Raw genomic sequence first — 17,320 nt, 5'->3', positions numbered from 1 at the left:
TTGAAAGGGCACTGATTCTGCCACTGAAAAATATTTCCAAAGTACTTCATGCTGCTGTCTTGCCGTCACGCTTCTGAATTTATACTATCTCCTCCTCCTGCTGTTCCTAGACACAATAAAGAGAAAATCTCAGAGGAGAAACATGAATGTGTTCTCTCAGGGATACATTGGGACCACCTCACATCAGGGGCCTTATTCTTCACTTGAAGTTAACTTTTCAAGTTCATATGTAAATATAATCAGTACTTCCTTGGTTCTGCAGTAGGTTTCTAAGTTTTTAAAAAACTGTCCGAAGACCCTGGCCAGGTGGGTCAGTTGGCTGGAGCGCCATCTTGTGCACCAAGAGGGTATGGGTTCAGTGCTCGGTCAGGGCACATACCCAGGTTGCTGGTTGGATCCCCGGTTCCAACATGGGGCACATGTGAGAGACAACTGATCAATAATGCTTCTCTCTCTAATCAATAGTCCTCTCCCTTCCTCTCTCTAAAATCAATTTAAAAAAAACATATCCTTGGGTGAGGATTAAAAACAAAGTGTCCTATGGTACTATGAAATGCATCACATTTGTTCACATTAGATTTCTTTCTCCTCGATTGTTTCATTCTAAATCAGGCCTGGAAAGGAAGGGTATGTTGTGCAGACACCTGAATTCTGGTTCGTCATGGTGAGTCTTACCTTCATTTGCTAACAATCAGAATTATTGAGGTCATCGAGGGCAAAGTAACATAGGGTCCAGATCTGGTGTTTTGCCCATGCTTAAGCAATTTGGAATTCACAGACTGAAAGACATCTAAGGGAGCCCTTGGTGGAATGAGTGGCAGCATAAGGACGCAGGGCACTGTGGTGGGATGGCAGACCTTAGGCCTGGGCACGCTTTCCGGGGTAGAACTGAAGCAGAGAAAGTTCTTGGTAAGAACTCTCCCTACTCTCTGCCTGGTCCCTTGGTAAGAGGGACCAGGCAGCTGCTGGAGCCTCCTTGGCCACAGGGTGAGAGTAGGGTTGTCAGATAAATTTGAATTTCAGGTAAATAACAATTTTTCAGTATAAATATGTCTGTAGGGATATAAACTAAAAATATTCCGTGTCTATCTGAAATTCACATTTAACTGGGCATCCTGTATTTTTATTGGCTCAATCTGGCAACCTAGGTGGGAATTCCATGGAAGGGGAAGGGGTAGGGGAAATGGAGCATCAGACAGCCCAGCAGCCCCGCAGGGGGCACAAGGGGAGCAGGGTAGGGAAAGAAGGGAGTCAGGAGAAAGAGAGACTAGCTTTTTCCTGCTTCATCCCAGTCAATGAAAAGCAGTCTGCTTGAGTCTATACTATATAAATGAAGGCATTTCCGCTCAGAGATAAGAGATCTGTTAAGAGGAAACCATAGGAAACAGTGGGATGAAAGAAAACAGGAAACAGGGACACCAGAGACTAAATGTAGTAAATTTCGAGAAATGATCTTTAATTTTCTCTTTTTTTAATCCTCACCTGAGGATATGCTCACTGATTTTAGAGAGGGGGAGGTGGGAGGGAGAGAAACATCAGTGTGAGAGAGAAACGGATCTGTGAACTCTGTATGCACCCTGACCCAGACCAATCCCGCAACCCAGGAAACTGCCCTGACCAGGAATCAAACTGGCAACCTTTCACTTTGCTGAATGATGTCCAACCGAGTCACAGCAGTTAGGTCTTTAATTTTCTCTTGTCCTGTCTACTTCGTGGTGTTTCAAGATTCTCTTGAGGCCCTCTCTCCCCAAGTTTGTTCTTTGTTGACAATATTTAATCTGATGGGTGTTTCCAGAATCTACATAAACAACTAGCTTTCAACCGGGAATCGAAATAAACAGGAAGACAATTATCTGGTTACTGATGGCAGCTAAAAATAGTTTTGCTACCAGAACGCTCTCAAAGTACACTGTTACCAAAAGGATTACGTTGTTAAGATAACCATGATAATTTGCTGTAGATAGCAGTGACATATGAAGGGTGTTTTTTGTAACTTCTGACAAGAAATCTGATGTAGAGAATTTGTTTCAACCACATTAAAATGACTACCCCAGTTATCTCTTCAGTGTTAGTTAAATCCGGCCCAAGAAGCAAATACTTGGGTGATCATAGTAGGTGGTAAAGATATAGGTTCATTTTAAAGAGACCCCAGCTCTATCACTCTCAGCTGGACTAGAACTTTACCAGGTATCAAGTTCAATTCACATCTACATTTTTTGAAAAGATTTTATTTATTCACTTTAGAGAGGGGAAGGGGGGAGAAAGAGAGGGAGAGAAACACCAGTGTGTGGTTGCCTCTCATGCGCCCCCCACCAGGGACCTTGTCCGAAACCCAGGCGTGTGTCCTGACTGGGAATCGAACCCAGTGACCCTCTGGTTGTAGGCAGGCACCCAAACCGCTGAGCCACACCAGCCAGGGCCACATCTACTTTTATTTTAAGTCCATTATTAAAACAGGTTTCTTGTGCTTTCTCTGACCACATCAGAACACCGGGTGTCAGTTTCCTGATAGGTGCCGACAGAATTCCCTGACAGCTCTCCTCTTCCTGCGGCTCTCTGGGGCAGAGCGGAACTCCAGGAGAACAGGGGGGGGGCGGGCGCGCGCGCGCGCGCGCGCACCTCCACGAAAGCAGGTTCCTCGGGCAGTGGTTATAGCAGGTCTTCGAAAGGTCAGTCCCTGGTCCACACTTGTTGCTTAAGGTACACTCTTGTACTGTATTGGTAATTCTTTAACAATGAATCATTTCTGTATTTTCTTCCTCTTTTCAGTGATCTTGTCCTAGAGTCCAAAGTTGCATTTTTGTTCTATCCTATGCTCCAAACCTGAGCATTCTATTGCTATTAAATGTCTATGTATTTGTATATCTATTACATCATATATATATTTTTTAAGATTTTATTTATTTTTAGAGAGAGGAGAAGGGAGGGAGAAAGAGAGGGAGAGAAACATTGATGTGTAAGATATACATCAATGAAGGTGCCTCTCACACGCCCCCAGCTGGGCTCCCGGCCTGCAACCCAGGCACGTGCCCTGACTGGAAATCGAACCAGCGACCTCTTGGTTTACAGGCAGGTACTCAATCCACTGAGTCACACCAGCCAGAGCTAATATATAAATAAATAATATATATATATTAAAATATATAAATAGTATATATAAATAATATATATAATATAAAAATATTATATATATATGTGTGTGTGTGTGTGTGTTTAAGGATTATCTCTGTAAACTCTTGTAGCATTTCTTTACCGGACAGAAAACGAAACCTGTCCCTTGTTCTTAGTAGTCTCCCACCGCTTCTTCCCAGTGTGCTGGCATCATAATGTAAACTCACAAAGAGGGGCAGCCAGGTGAAGCTAGCGTTGCTATGCACCAGAAAAACGTCACTCGCATACGCACAAACAACTCCTCAAGGCGCTTCCCTGTGTTCAAAAGGGAATTTGTGTTCCCGAAAGCTATCCCTCCAATAATAGTATTGGCTCAAATTAAGGGTCATGTCCTTTGGCACGTAGTCCTGTTCTGGAAGAAGTGGTCCAATCATTGAAGAAACAGTCTTATCCAAGTCAGGCCCTCTGAGTTGGAGAACTCCTGAAGAGCTATACTCTGGTCAGACCCATTTTTTGAAGAGACGGTCTCAGGAAGAACTGCCACTTTGCACAGATAAAGAGCTTTTTCTTTTTAAAAACACATCTTACGTGTCTTCTTGCTTGTTAACCTAACGGGAAAGTTTGTGTGAGGGAAGCAGTGTTGAACAGTTTGTGCTTTATCATTGTGGACTGTTTTTTTTCTTCTACTCCCACTACCCTTATCCACAGAGAGTTCAGCATTTCCATATTCTGGTCTCATTTTTTCTTCTTAAACTGATGGGTTTGGGGCCTCTGTGAGACAGCCAGCCTGGACCTTTGAAATTGCTGAAAAGTGCTCCAGTTTCAGGAGTTCAAACTTTCATACTGAGCACAGCCTACTGACCACAGCCTCCTTACCTGCCCTCTCTTTTGTCCCACCCACCAGCTCCTTGGCCTGCTTTAGGCCTGTCCTGTCCTCACCCTCATCCCTCTGCTGTCCCTCCCATCTGGCTTCACCTGCCTTCCTCCCCACCCCACCCCACCCGACTCGTACAGCATTCATCTCAGGGGTGGCTTCACTAACACTGCAGATTCCTTCACTCACTTTCCTCTGTGCTGTCCATCCTAACAATTCTAAACCCAGTCTTGGGTAGCCCCAGACCACTGCCCTTCCCTGCTGTACACTCAGCCATTGCTAGAGAAGTCATGAAGTTATGCTCTGAGAACTTCGCTCCCGTGTGAGGCCCTGTTAGTCACCTTTTGAATTCCCATTATTTCCTGAGGGAACTCTCCTAGCCTTTGCAATTTTAACTTGAAAAGTAGCTCATCTCCTGAAGCCTCCATTTCCTTTTCTGTAAAGTGGGAAAGATGGTTTACGGAGATAGTCTCAAACTTTAATGGACATCGAGTCAACCTAGGATCTTGTTTAAAATGCTGATTCCGATTCGGGTCTGGTGTGCCTGCTGATCCCAGTGCTGTAGACCATATTTGGAGTAGTATTTTGAGTAGCCTCAAATAAGCTCCAAGGTTATTTAAAAATACTAATAATAGACTTCTGGTCAAGATGGAGACACAGGCAGACATGGCTCGCCTCTTCGTACAACTACATCACAATTACGACTAAAATACAGAACAGCCGACACTCAGAACAACCAGGAACATTAGAAACTGAGCTGAATGCAAGTCCGACAACCACAGAATCGAGTTGAGTGGAAGTCTGACAACTACGGAATTAAAGAAACCGCATCCATCCAGACTGGTAGGAGGGGGCGCAGACGTGCAACAGGCCGGTCCCACACCCACAAGTGGTGGATAAAAAAAATTCATGAGGGATATTTCAGGACTGAGGAGTCCCAGACCCGCACCAGGCCCTCAGGCCCTCCACCCAGAATTCCAGTGCCAGGAACATAAATCTCCACAACTTCTGGCTGCAAAAACCAGTGGGAATTGAGTTGGTTGAAGAAACTTCTGGATCCCCAAGCAGTTCATCTTACAGAACCACCTGTTTAGACTCACTCCCTCTGAGCTCCAGCACTGGGGGAGCAGCTTGAAAGGCACCACTGGTATAAAGAAAGAAACTGGAGTCTCTGGCATCAGGGTGAGTGGAGGCCATTGTCCATTTTCTAAACCTTCCCCCCACAGCCAGCAAGCTGGTCCCGTACCTGAGACTCCATCGTCTTGGCTGACTCGTAGGACTGGCCTTGGAGATTCCCAGAGACTGCCCCACCCAACCTATGGGCCCACCCAAACTGCTTTTCCATTCCAATGACTGTTCTTGACTCCTAAATCCTATCGAACAAGTAACAGCTGGCTTCAGTGAGCTTTAGCAGCTGCCAGATTCGATTCACAGCTTGGCTTCACCTGGGAATCTCCAAGCCCAGCACAAGTCTCAGATTGCTTTACAGCTCAGGCAGGGTGGCCCCGGGCAAAACACCTTGGCCTGCACCATCCTGGAAACCCCCAGGCCAGTGCACCCAGTGGACAGCTACAGACCATGTAGGAACACCACCACCCTGCCCATGAATAGCTAATCCTCCACAGATGTGGGTATTGGTAGTCAGTGGTCACAGCCATTCCTTGTGAAACCAGAGAAGCCGGCATTCGTGCCGCTAGTCACCTACCAGACCCAATGTGCAGAGTCAGGGAATGGGTCTTTTTTGGTGTTTTATTCAGATGGTTGGTGATCTGAGCGGGTTTGTATCCTAACAGACCATCTTAAATTCCATTTTAAACCAATCCTTTTTATAAGGAGAATTAAAGTATAGGTAAGGAGTTTGGAATTCAGGGAAAAGTTAATCAGATAAAATCTGCAGCATTCTTTCATCTGTGTCCTGGGCGGTGGGCATCTCACCCTGGAGCACAATAGCTCAGGTACCATCTTGATGGCTTGCAGTCCTCCTGAAGCACAAAGGTGGGACTGCTTATGGTCTCCTGGAGTCAGGGCGGGTCATACCTTCAGTTCCCGAAACAACAGTTTTTATATGCATTGATTACTAAGCTTATTAGCTAGTACCTGAAACTAAAATCTTTCCAACATTGGAGTCCCCATCACTTTCATCTGACTGGCCTGGGTAAATTCCTCCCATTGATCTGCCAACAGCAACCAAACTCTAACAACAAGAAGAGGGTGTACTCAGCCCCCACAAAGGGCATACCTCGAGTACCCAGGTTAGGTGGTAGGGGAGACTGTGTCACTCGACCCTACAGAATACCTACTACATTAGGCCACATTACCAAGATACAGAGTCAAAGCAGCTCTACCTAATGCATAAAAACAAACACAGGGAGGCTGCCAAAATGAGGAGACAAAGAAATATGGCCCAAACAAAAGAACAGAACAAAACTCCAGAAAAACAAAACAAAATGGAGATAAGCAATCTATCAGATGCAAAGTTCAAAACACTGGTTATTAAGGATGCTCAGGGAACTTGGTGAGGACCTCAGCAGCATAGAAAAGATCCAGTTGGAAACGAAGGACCCACCAACTGAAATAAAGAACAATTTACAGGGAAACAACAGTAGAGTGGATGAAGCCAAGAATAAAATCAGTGATCTGGAACATAAGGAAGCAAGAAACAACCATGTAGAACAACAAGAAGTAAAAAGAATCTAAAAAAATGAGAATAGTATAAACAGCCTCAGGGATAACTTCAAGAGATCCAACATTCACATCATGGGGATGGCAGGAGAAGAGAAAGCAAGAAATTGGAAAAATGTCTGAAAAAAATAGTGAAAGAAAACTTCCCTAATTTGGTGAAGGAAATAGACGTGCAAGTTCAGGAAGCACAGAGAGTCCCAATTATGATGGATATAAAGAGGCTCACTCCAAGACATATCATTATTAAAAGGCCAAAGGTTAAAGATAAAGATAGAATCTTAAGAGCAGCAAGAGAAAGGCAGTTACCAGGTGGTTGTCAGAGGGGAGGGGGAGGGGGAGAATGGGTGAAGAGGTGAGGGGATTAAAAAGTACATATAGGTAGTTACAGAATAGCCATGGGAATGTAAAGCTCGGTATAGTAAAGGGTGTAGTCAAAGAACTTATATGCATGACCCAAGGATAGGAACAATGGTGGGGGGATTGCCTGAGGAAGTGGGGAGTGCCGGGTGGAGGGGGGCAAAGGGGAAAAATCAGGACAGCTGTAATAGCATAATCAATAAAATATAATTTAAAAATGAAACTACTAATATTAATAATAATAATACTAATACAACACTCGTGATTCTAAGTCCTGAGTCATAACCTCATCATTCTTACTCTCAACAGATGACTTAACCAGCCACAAAAAGTCATGTGTGATAAGCCTCTTCAGCAATTTTTGTCCTTTCCAATAACTTTACTATCCTCACCCTTTTCTTTTCTAGGCCATTTTCTACCTGCCTCCACACTACCCCTTTTTGATAACTTGGGAACTTGCTCTCTCAGTTAATCCCTTTTTACTGGTTCTCCTTCCATCTCACTACAAATGTTGTTAATCTTCTGGCCCCCCAAAATCGTGCTTCCCTGGGGATAGTTTAGTAGCCAAACTTCTCAGGGGGAGAAGCCTTCTCTACCTCTGGGTTCTTTCCAATTCCACATTTGTAGCTGAGTATTTTCACCTGGGTAAACTGGACCCACAAACTCAGCCACTTTGAAAACAATTCATCTTCACCCTAGCAAAACGACCTCCTGCCTTACTTTCTTTTTCCTGTTCCTGCTCCCCTACTTGCCTACCTAAACGTGTTGGTTTCACCTGCAAAATGTCTGTTGTAGCCTAGTTATGCAACTCCTGACTACTTTTCCAAAGGAAATAATCCTTCTTTGAAAAGCTTTGTACATGAAGATATTTATAATATTGTTGATAATGATAAAATTGTAAATAACAACATTTCAAAACAAATGTTGGAAATAAATTGTTACAGTAATTAAAATGATACTTTGTGTGCTGACATAGATTAAATGAAAAGACCTACACAAAATGATATGTCTAGTACGATTGCATTTTTTCAACATGAAGAAAGGCAGAAAGGAGATACTTGAAGAAATTTGTCTGCAAAAAAATATCATTTTGTTGGTTCCAAATGTTAATAGCTACTTTTGGGTGTTGGCACTGCAGATCATGTTTGCCTTCCTTTCATCTTCCGCACAGCCTGAGCTTGCTTCAGTGTGTGTAACAGAATGTTAGAGTAGGACTCTCCCTGCCTCAGTTTCCACTGAGGCACAAATACAGGAGGTAGCAGGATTCCCAGGTGAATGTGAGGCAGACACCACATACGCAGAATTTACAAAAAGAATAATGGAAAATATGCCTCACAGCTCCTGGCTGCTCAGTTAGGTCAAAGATATAAAAACGTCAAAGGGAAGTAAAGGATAAAGATGTTTCTTTAGAGAGAGCCATTGCCAGACTCCAAGTTCCTTGGGCCCCCTCTGACCCCAGGACCCAGGGCAAGATGCCACAGTAGGAGGACTCGGGGCCCTTCCTGCAGCACGCAGGCCCTGGACAGGTGCCGGAGAAAACCAAAATCTCCGTGCATGGGGCCTGACTGGGCCTGCAAACCTGAAGGATGATTAAGGACTGATGCAGGACATCGGAAAAGGAGGCAGAGAGGCTGATGCCTTGGAATTGGTCTGCACTGCAGGTTTCCTGAGAGCCAGGAGGAGTCAGACGGGTGGGGAGAGAACTTCCTTAGAATCGTCTTGGGCTGGAGGAGAACTTTTAGATGCCCAGGATTTGAGGAGGAGCTGCAAGTGGCCAGCTCCTCCTCAAATGAAGGTAGAGAACCACTGAAGAACTTAGAAAAGTGGCCGAGGGAAAGCATCAGCTTTATTCATCTGCCAGGCCTAGAAAGCATTAAGCCACCCACCCCTAACCATCCCCCCATTCTAGCTTTCCACTGCTTATCCTCCACATTGACCAGGGTCGGGGAATGAGCTAGAAGTGATTAGGGAAGAAAAGCCAACCTCATCCCTTTTCCACCAGATGCTTTAGTTTGAAACCAACTTAAGCTGGCCGAGTAGAAATAATGCAATGCCTTTTGGAATTTTTATTGTTATAGAACAGAATATTCTAATTTATTTCTTAAATTATTCATTGAGAGAGAGACATCAATTTGTTGTTCCACTTATTTATGCATTCATTGGTTGTTTCTTGTATGTGCCCTGACAGGGGATCGAACCTGCAACCTTGGCATAACAAGGAGGATGCTCTAACCAACTGAGCTATCCAGCCAAGACCTCTAATTTCTGAAATGGGACTGCATTTGTTTCTTAAAGTGACCATAGCATAGCACTGCATAGTATCTAAAGGAATAGAGAAGTAATGGGATGTGCCAGAGTTTTGGTTAGAAGTGAGAAATTACAGGAAGAATGGGAGAACAAAAAATCAAATTGTGGTTTTATCAGAATCTCTGTCATGCTTGTTACCAGAACCCAGATGCCCCCTTGTGCCTGCTTCCATCATTTCTTGACACCACAAAGGTGACCTCCCTCTAGTCTCCTAACAGTATAGATTTCATTTTGCCTGTCTTTGTGCCTTGTGTAAATGCAGTCATTCAGGATGCTCTTTTGTGGCTGGCTTCCTTCATTCAACTTATGTGAGGTTCATCCGTATTGTTACAAATCATTCTATTTGATTATTGTTGCTATACAGTGTTCTGTAGTGTGACTATACCACAATTGATCTGTTCTACTGCTGATGGGCATTTGGATAGCTTCCAGTTTGGGCTTATTACAAAGACTGCTATGATGAATAGTGTCTTCTGTTTAATATTGGGAGGGAGTTATTGAAAAGTCTCTCGCAGATATTCTTTCCTTTCCGTTCCTATTACTACCGCCTCAGTTCAGGCCTTCAAAAACTTTCACTGGGACTATTAGCAATAGCCTCCTGATTGGTGCTTCTACCTACAGCTCATCAGATACTGCCACCAGGTTTATCTTCCCAGAGCAGTTTTCAACTGGTGTGCCAGAAGAATTTTTAAAGCATGCAATACCTGACTATTTAGTCAGGGGCACTGGATTCTTTTTCCTTAGATTGTCAATTTAAAAAAAAATGACAACCAACACAATAATAGTCTCTGGTGTGAATGAATCAAAATTATACTTTTGGGGGTCAGATTGGCAAAAAATATATTATGCTGTGCCGCAGATTTTTAGGGATTAATTTATGTGTACCATGGGATGGAAAAGGTTGAAAATCATGGTCCCAGAGCGTAAGTCCAATCGTGCTGCCCACTGCCTTTCAACCAGAGCCTTCGGTCCTTAGCTTGATAGTCAAGTCCTCCTGCCTGCATTTATACCCAAACCCAGAACATTTCTGTGTCCTGGTCACAATAGGCTATTGCCATGCCCTAAACACAGGCTTCCCCCCCTCCACTGCTTCTTTGTTCGTATCACCCCCATTCCATGTGGCACTGTGATGTCACCCACACTGCTCCTCACAAAGAATGCGCCTGTCAGAGTCCTTGCCTTCTCAAGCTGAACTCAGATATACTTCTGGCAGGCAGCTTGCATTCCCTGTGGCCCAAGGTGATTTCCCATCTGCAGCGCTTTCTTGGCCCCTGACTTCTGTACCATGAGCTGCCACATGTTAGCATTGCTTTCGTGCATGTTTCATTTTCCCCACTGAACTCTAGTGGGGACCCCATCTGGGGGTCTCCCAGAGCAGCCAGCCCAGCTTTGTGCCCATAGAAGGGGCTCAGTAAATGTTTGTTGAGTTGCTTTGGAGTTGTTTGAAAATGTCTTCCAGATTTTTACCTGATTCCCACTTCTTCTTTGTGAATTCCCCTCTTGCTTCTAGATATTTTGTGTGTGCTCTGGCTAGCTCAGGAACATAGTCTTTGGAGTCTGAGGTTTTGACTGATTATCAGGAAATAATAACTTTTCAATGTCACCTCTACAATCTTACCCTTAAACTCCTCTATGTCTTAAATGAATTAAATATTTACTAGGCATCTACTATGTGCATGGCACTATAACTGTAATAAAATTTGCTCTGTACCTATAAGATGTAATTCCAGCATTTTTAATCTTGGAAGTATTTTTTTGTTTTTCTGATAGATTTTTTAAAAGATTTTATTTATTTATTTTTAGAGAGAGGGGAAGGGAGGGAGAAAGAAAGAGAAAGAAACATCAGTGTGTTTCTTGTGTGCCCCCTACCAGGGACCTAGCTCGCAACCCAGGCATGTGCCCAACTAGGAATTGAACCAGCGACCCTTTGGTTTGCAGGCCCACCCTCAATCCACTGAGCTACACCAGCCTGGGCTGTTTTTCTGATATTTTTTAATTTTAGTTTTCAGTTACAGTTTATGTTCAATATTATTGTGAATTAGTTTCAGGTATACAGCATAGTGGTTAGACAATCCTATACTTTACAAAGTGTTCCCTTCGATATTTCCAGTACCCACCTGGCACCATACACAGTTATTATAATGTGGTTGACTATATTCCCTATGCTGTACTTAATCTTGGAACTGTTTTAGATCTGTTGTCTGCAGGTGATTTTTGAACCTTGCCTTCATATCACTGCAATGGATGAAAGGCAGTCTGGGTGAAGTTTGCGGACCTTAGCTCAGGTCCATCAAGTCCTTTCACGGCAAGAAGAAAATAAAACTAGCACACTCTCTTGCTTTCCCATCAATAAGCGGGTTCTCAAGAACTAGTTCCTAAATTAGTGACTAAAATATTGGTGATAATGATCAGAAACAGCATTCGTTTGCTCTCTCCCATTATCCCCAGAGAACTTGGTTCCTTCTGAGCATCAGAGATGACTTAATTTTGTGGTAAGAAAATAGGAATTAGGGGAAGCCAATTAGGAAACCTCAAGGAACAGGAAGTATCTCTAGGCTAAGGGAAGGCTGATGAGTCTTATTTCCTCTTTGTTCTTGACTCACTTTCTTGGTTCCTGGCCAACCTCTGCACCTCCCTCCCCACATCTGATCAAGCCATTGGAGTGTGAGCAGGGGAAGGGTAACAGTGGTGAACAGGGTAAATAAAGTTAAGTCACATTCATAAAGACTCCAAGACGTAGGGAAGCACCATGGGTGTGAAAATTGCTCAGTGAACCATTTGACTCTCCCTGTTCCCATCCTCTCATCCACAGTCCCGGGTGAGGCTGCGTGATGTGTATGGGACAGGGTGGGCAAGAACTGGCTGCTTTCCAAGTTAAGAAAACAGTTTGAGTTTTGCTTCTGAACAACAGCAGAGGAAAGTGCAGGTTGGTGCAATACTTGGTTTCCTTCTGTATTAGGGAGAGATCAAAGCAAAACAGCTAACATATCCAGGCCTCACTCACTAGTGCTCCTTTTCACTGAGAGAAGCTGAGATCAAGTTTACTAGTAGGTGGCTTATTTTCACTGTAGTGGTTAGTGTTCTTTCCCTTTATACCTTTAAGGTGGGTATAGCACACCTGTTTGGCCATGGTCACCAAGCAGTCCATAGCAAGGCTCAAATTCAAATCCAGTGCTTTTGACACTCATAGCCGAGCCTGACCATATTCAAAACTTGGGCCCTTCCGTTCCCCATCTTACTTTTCACTGGAACATTTGCTGGGCTCTCAAGCTGTAAAGGGTTTCCTGTGTTAGCATACCTAAGGGGAAGTTGCATGGTAAAAACCACCAACGGTTAAGCCCCAGCCAGCTGGGGTCTTCCATTACTTCCTCCAGTATTCTGTGGAGACCCAGGAGAATTCTCAGTGTCTCTCAAAGTCCAAGGCTTCCAGAAACAGAAGGTCAGTCAGTCAGTCTAGCATTGGGCCTTCATATAAGGGGGAGTTTTGAAAAACAAGAGAAGCATCACAAGTTGTAAGAGGTTAATACTGAAGCTGTTTCAGCTAAAAACCAAGGGTAAATGGAAAGCTAAAGGTTTGGGCTCTAAAGAAGGAGTAGTTTCCATTAAATATTCTTTGGGTTTCATTAAATGTCCATTAAATAAATACAAGTTTATTCCCTTTCAAATCAAAGGACAGCATTATTTTGGGGATGACTTGACAATCCAGGCACAGAATTACATTGACTGGTAAGGAAAGGATGGAGAAGGGAAATGACAGCTGTGTGGCTGCCGTGTTGACAGACACTGTTTTGTACCCACCATTGGTAGTGGGGGGGGGAGGGGCGAGAGAACCACACTAGATGTTATGGACAAGGGGCCTGGGGAGTGTTGCTTTATTGGAATCTGGCCAGGTAAGGGGTTTGAAGGGCTTTTGAGTAGTAACATGACCAAGTTCTTCATGTGAGCACGCCCCCCCCCAACATTTGCTCCTCACTTATCCCTCTCTTTTGCCCATAAATTATAGAACTGGAGTACGGAAAGATCACCCTTTTCTCTTTCCTGGTGACTCAGCCAGAATGACATCTAGGCAGCCACCCAAAGCTGCTGGGGCACAGGAAGAACTGCAAGGCCGAGATTGGTGTGAGAAGGATAATCACAGGGAAAGATACAAAGGAAGCTGGGCTTTACCTTTAGTCCCCTGAGGAAGCATCTGATTGGTGAAAGTCTGGCCAGGGAGGTGGGCAAAGCTCTGCCTCCCTCCAACTGTTCACCCAGAGCTGCTACATCCCAAGCTCTGTCCTGGCCACACTTGACCTTTGGGGTCCCTTAACACTGGGGACCCAAAACTTTCCTAAGATACTCTATTACAAGTGTTTATGACCAACTCACAGGACAATGTGTTTCAACACCTGCTACTATCACATGGAAACACAGAAAAGCTTTACTTTTTTTAATCTTCCCTGGCTCACTGAAACTGTCAGCAGAACATCTTACGCTAAGGGCTCAATACTTATCTTGCCTTTAAACGCCAGGTCATTCAGCATGTCTGCAGTCACAGGGAATCTACGCTGCCACTCTTTACCTTTGCCTTATGGGTAACCCCTACCTTCCACCTACCTCCACCCCCAGGGGAGAATGTGGGCCTTGCCAAACGGAGGCCCCCAGGAGATTTTCCAAGATTCACGAGATGTCAAGTCATCTCTGAAATTTTTCAAAAAACCAGAAAGTCATTTCAAAAAGTCTAACTTGGTGGCCCCACAGAAAGGAAGATCAAACTTTCCATACCGACACAGCAAGTCGGCCCCCATAGGCTTGTGTTAAAGCTGCAGGAGTATTTGCACTCAGCCTCCGGCGAAAGCTCTCCAACCCAAGGGGAAGTCCGCCGGGCTGAGTAGTCTAGCTGCTACTTGGCACCCAGTGGCACATATTCATGAAATCTCCTTCCAGGGGATTTCCCTTAGCAATGGAATCAGCAAGAGGTTTTGTCTTTCTGAAAGATTTCCCGGAGGAATTCATTTGCTTCTATGGAAAAATCTGAAATTCTAATATAAAAATCTCTGACCTTTTAGGTTTTTGAGATCTGGATTTCTCATTTAGTCACAAATCTCTTCAAATGTATATAAAAAAAAATAACAGAAAACCCAGAGAGTGAGAAGGCACATTCAGGGAATGAACTGAGTACTCACTCTGTGCAAGGCACTGTTGGGCAGTGAGAATCTACTGGGGAGCAAAACAGTTCTCATCAGAGGGCAATGGCCATGTCCAGTGCTAACTTTCAGTTTGTGTTTCCATTGAAAAGGAGGTCAGTTCCTTCCAGGAAATATCCTTAAGAGTAATAAAGTGTTTATAGCATCCAAGATCCTGTGCGTCTTTCAGGGCCCAGCTGACACGCAACCTCAGGGAGGAATCAGGATTTGTCCAACGTGTGAGATAATTCCCACGGCCTGCAGTGTGGTTTAAAAGATCCCCCTGGCAGTGACTACCCAGAGGTGCTTTACAGTAACCATGTCTATGTGAGAAGGAAAGGATTTCAGCTATGAAAACATTTCTTGGTGCCCTTTCTTTCTACAGTTTTCAGTTCAATTTAACAGTCATCTGTTGAACTTTAAAAAGCTAAGCTCCATGCCAGGGGTGACAGAGGATACAGAGATGAAAAGTACCCAGCCTCTGCCCGGCCAATCTTTGGTGAAGCCCAGGCATGCAACTCTTTCATATAATTACCAATGTTTGACCATTTTGACCTACAAAAATGGCATTTCATTAGGTTCAGGCAACAAAAGATTCAAATTCTATGCACTGGGCATTTAGGGGCAAAGAGGTCAATTGGAGGATCTGAGCTTCTTAGAAGAGGAGAAGGGGATGAATGGTATGCACAGGAGGAATCGAGGTGTGGAGGAAATGGGGAGTTTGAGGGGTGACACGCAGTGCTGCTCACAGCAGTGCTGTGGGGGGTGGCCTGAGAATGGAAACAGGAGGGTGAAATGGAAGAGAAGGCTGCAAAGATAGGTGCAGGTGAACTTATAGAAAACTGAACACTAAGGTAGAGACAATTCTTTTCAGTAGGCCCACGAAATCTACACAGAGAAGCAACCCAATGAGATCTTGCTCAAGAAAAATGATCCCAAGAATGTGGATTAATGGCACTCTACTGTGCCAGACCAGGCGATCTGTAAAAAGAGTCTAAATTTGTCTAGTGGAAGCAGAACTGAAAAGCAGATAGTCATCCTATAGGAATAATTAACAGAATTTGGTAACTGACCAAACAGACAATAAGGGCTATTTAATTAGTATTTAGTATGTGTAAGGTACTTTGCTTAGTGCCTCACTTCCCTTCTCTCATTTAATCCTCACAACAGCCCCCCAAAGTGGATCTTATCCAAATTTAACAGACAAGGGAATCCAGATTTAGGAAGGTTGCAAGAGGCCACACATGTAGTAACTGTCAAAAGCAGGATTTAAATTCAGGTTTGCATAGAAAAGAATGCATTCCTAACCCCTGTGCTATAAGAGATCCATTCATTCAAATAATATTTATCAAGCACTTACTATATGCCAGGTATTTTTCAAGTTGCCTGAGCTAGACTACTGAACAAAACAAAGATTCTTGCCCTCGTGGAGCTTTCCAGGGGGTGGGGGGAACAGTAAACACTGAGCAAAATTATGAATTATATAGCAAAAAAGGAGAGCGGAAAAAGACAACTTGTGGTAACATGGACACAAAATAGGAAGTTTGGGAGAACTGAAGCCTGCTGTTAAGGTCTTGGCTCTGAGGACTTGGAAAGTGTGGTGTAAGAGGCAGGAATTAGCTTTGGAGGGAAGAGAGGAGATGAGGAGTTCTGTTTTCAACAAGTTGGGTTTTGAGGTACCATGTGTCTCAATGTGAAAAATATCTCATAGACAATTAGAGGAGACTCAGCACTTGAAAAGGTCCTGCTAAAGACCTAGGTCTGGGAGACATCAGAATAGGGAGAGCTGTTGAGGCTGTGAAACTGAGTTCACCCTCCAAGCAGCCTTACAGAGAACTCTTTTTATCTATGACTATGTAGGCAAACTGTAGGAATTACAGTATTTGAAGCTCACTGAGTCTAAGGGAAAATATTCAAAAGGTCCAGAGGAGTTGGTCATGAGTGTAGGGACCTGAACCAGATCGAGGGACAACTTTTATCAGTACACTCGGGAATTAGCCAGAGCTGGAAAGTACCCTATGTGCCAGAGATGCCATTAGCTCTTAGTATTTTCTCAATCATGTTTCAGTTTTGAATTTTTTTCAGGTTAATAAAATAGAAGGTTATTTAAAAAAAAAAACACTTGAGAAACTGGAGCTTCCTCAAGAAACTGCGTAAAAGGTTCTTTCAAATTTTTTTCATTTAAATGGAAAGTGAGTTTCAGTAAGTACATTAAATAGATAAGAATCCCTACCTAAGCACTTACTTACGGCAGTCATTAAAGTGTCAGAAGCCTTGGTATCTGGCTTTCCTGGTGCAGACTCTGTGGGGAGGGGGCGCCCACAAGCCTAACGTCATGTTTTGCATTTTATATTCCTTAAATAGGAGCGTGCCTTGGGGTAAAATCAAAATAGGCACAGTTTTACAGTTTGAAAAAAACACCACAGAGCTGCCTCGCCTATTTGGAATTACTCTCATTAGTCCATCCAACACCAGCCTGTTACGAGCCCCGTTCCTTCTGTTCTTGTTCATTATCGATCAAAGCTATTCTTCCCTTACATCTGTATTTCAACTTCAACCGCACTTTCAAGACAAAACTGTCAGGGCTGATGGCCAAAAGATCTTGCCTAGCCAAAACAAATATTTTTTCTTGCCAGTGGCTACCAGAACCGGCTCCCTTCTGCACCTAAAATTTACGACTGCAATCCATTTCTGCCCGCAGTACTGGAAGGCAAGTGGGTGATGAAGAAAAGGTTAGAAAGGACGCCAGCAATCTTGCACGCTGGCAATATAGGGGCCCAAACTAACGAGAGACTTGGGAAATACACGATCCGTTTAGGTCACA

Source organism: Sturnira hondurensis, unplaced genomic scaffold (genome assembly GCF_014824575.4).
Source record: "Sturnira hondurensis isolate 20B ecotype Veracruz unplaced genomic scaffold, ASM1482457v3 Scaffold0008948, whole genome shotgun sequence".
In the NCBI taxonomy this organism is placed as follows: domain Eukaryota; kingdom Metazoa; phylum Chordata; class Mammalia; order Chiroptera; family Phyllostomidae; genus Sturnira; species Sturnira hondurensis.
This window is presented reverse-complemented; position numbering follows the sequence as displayed.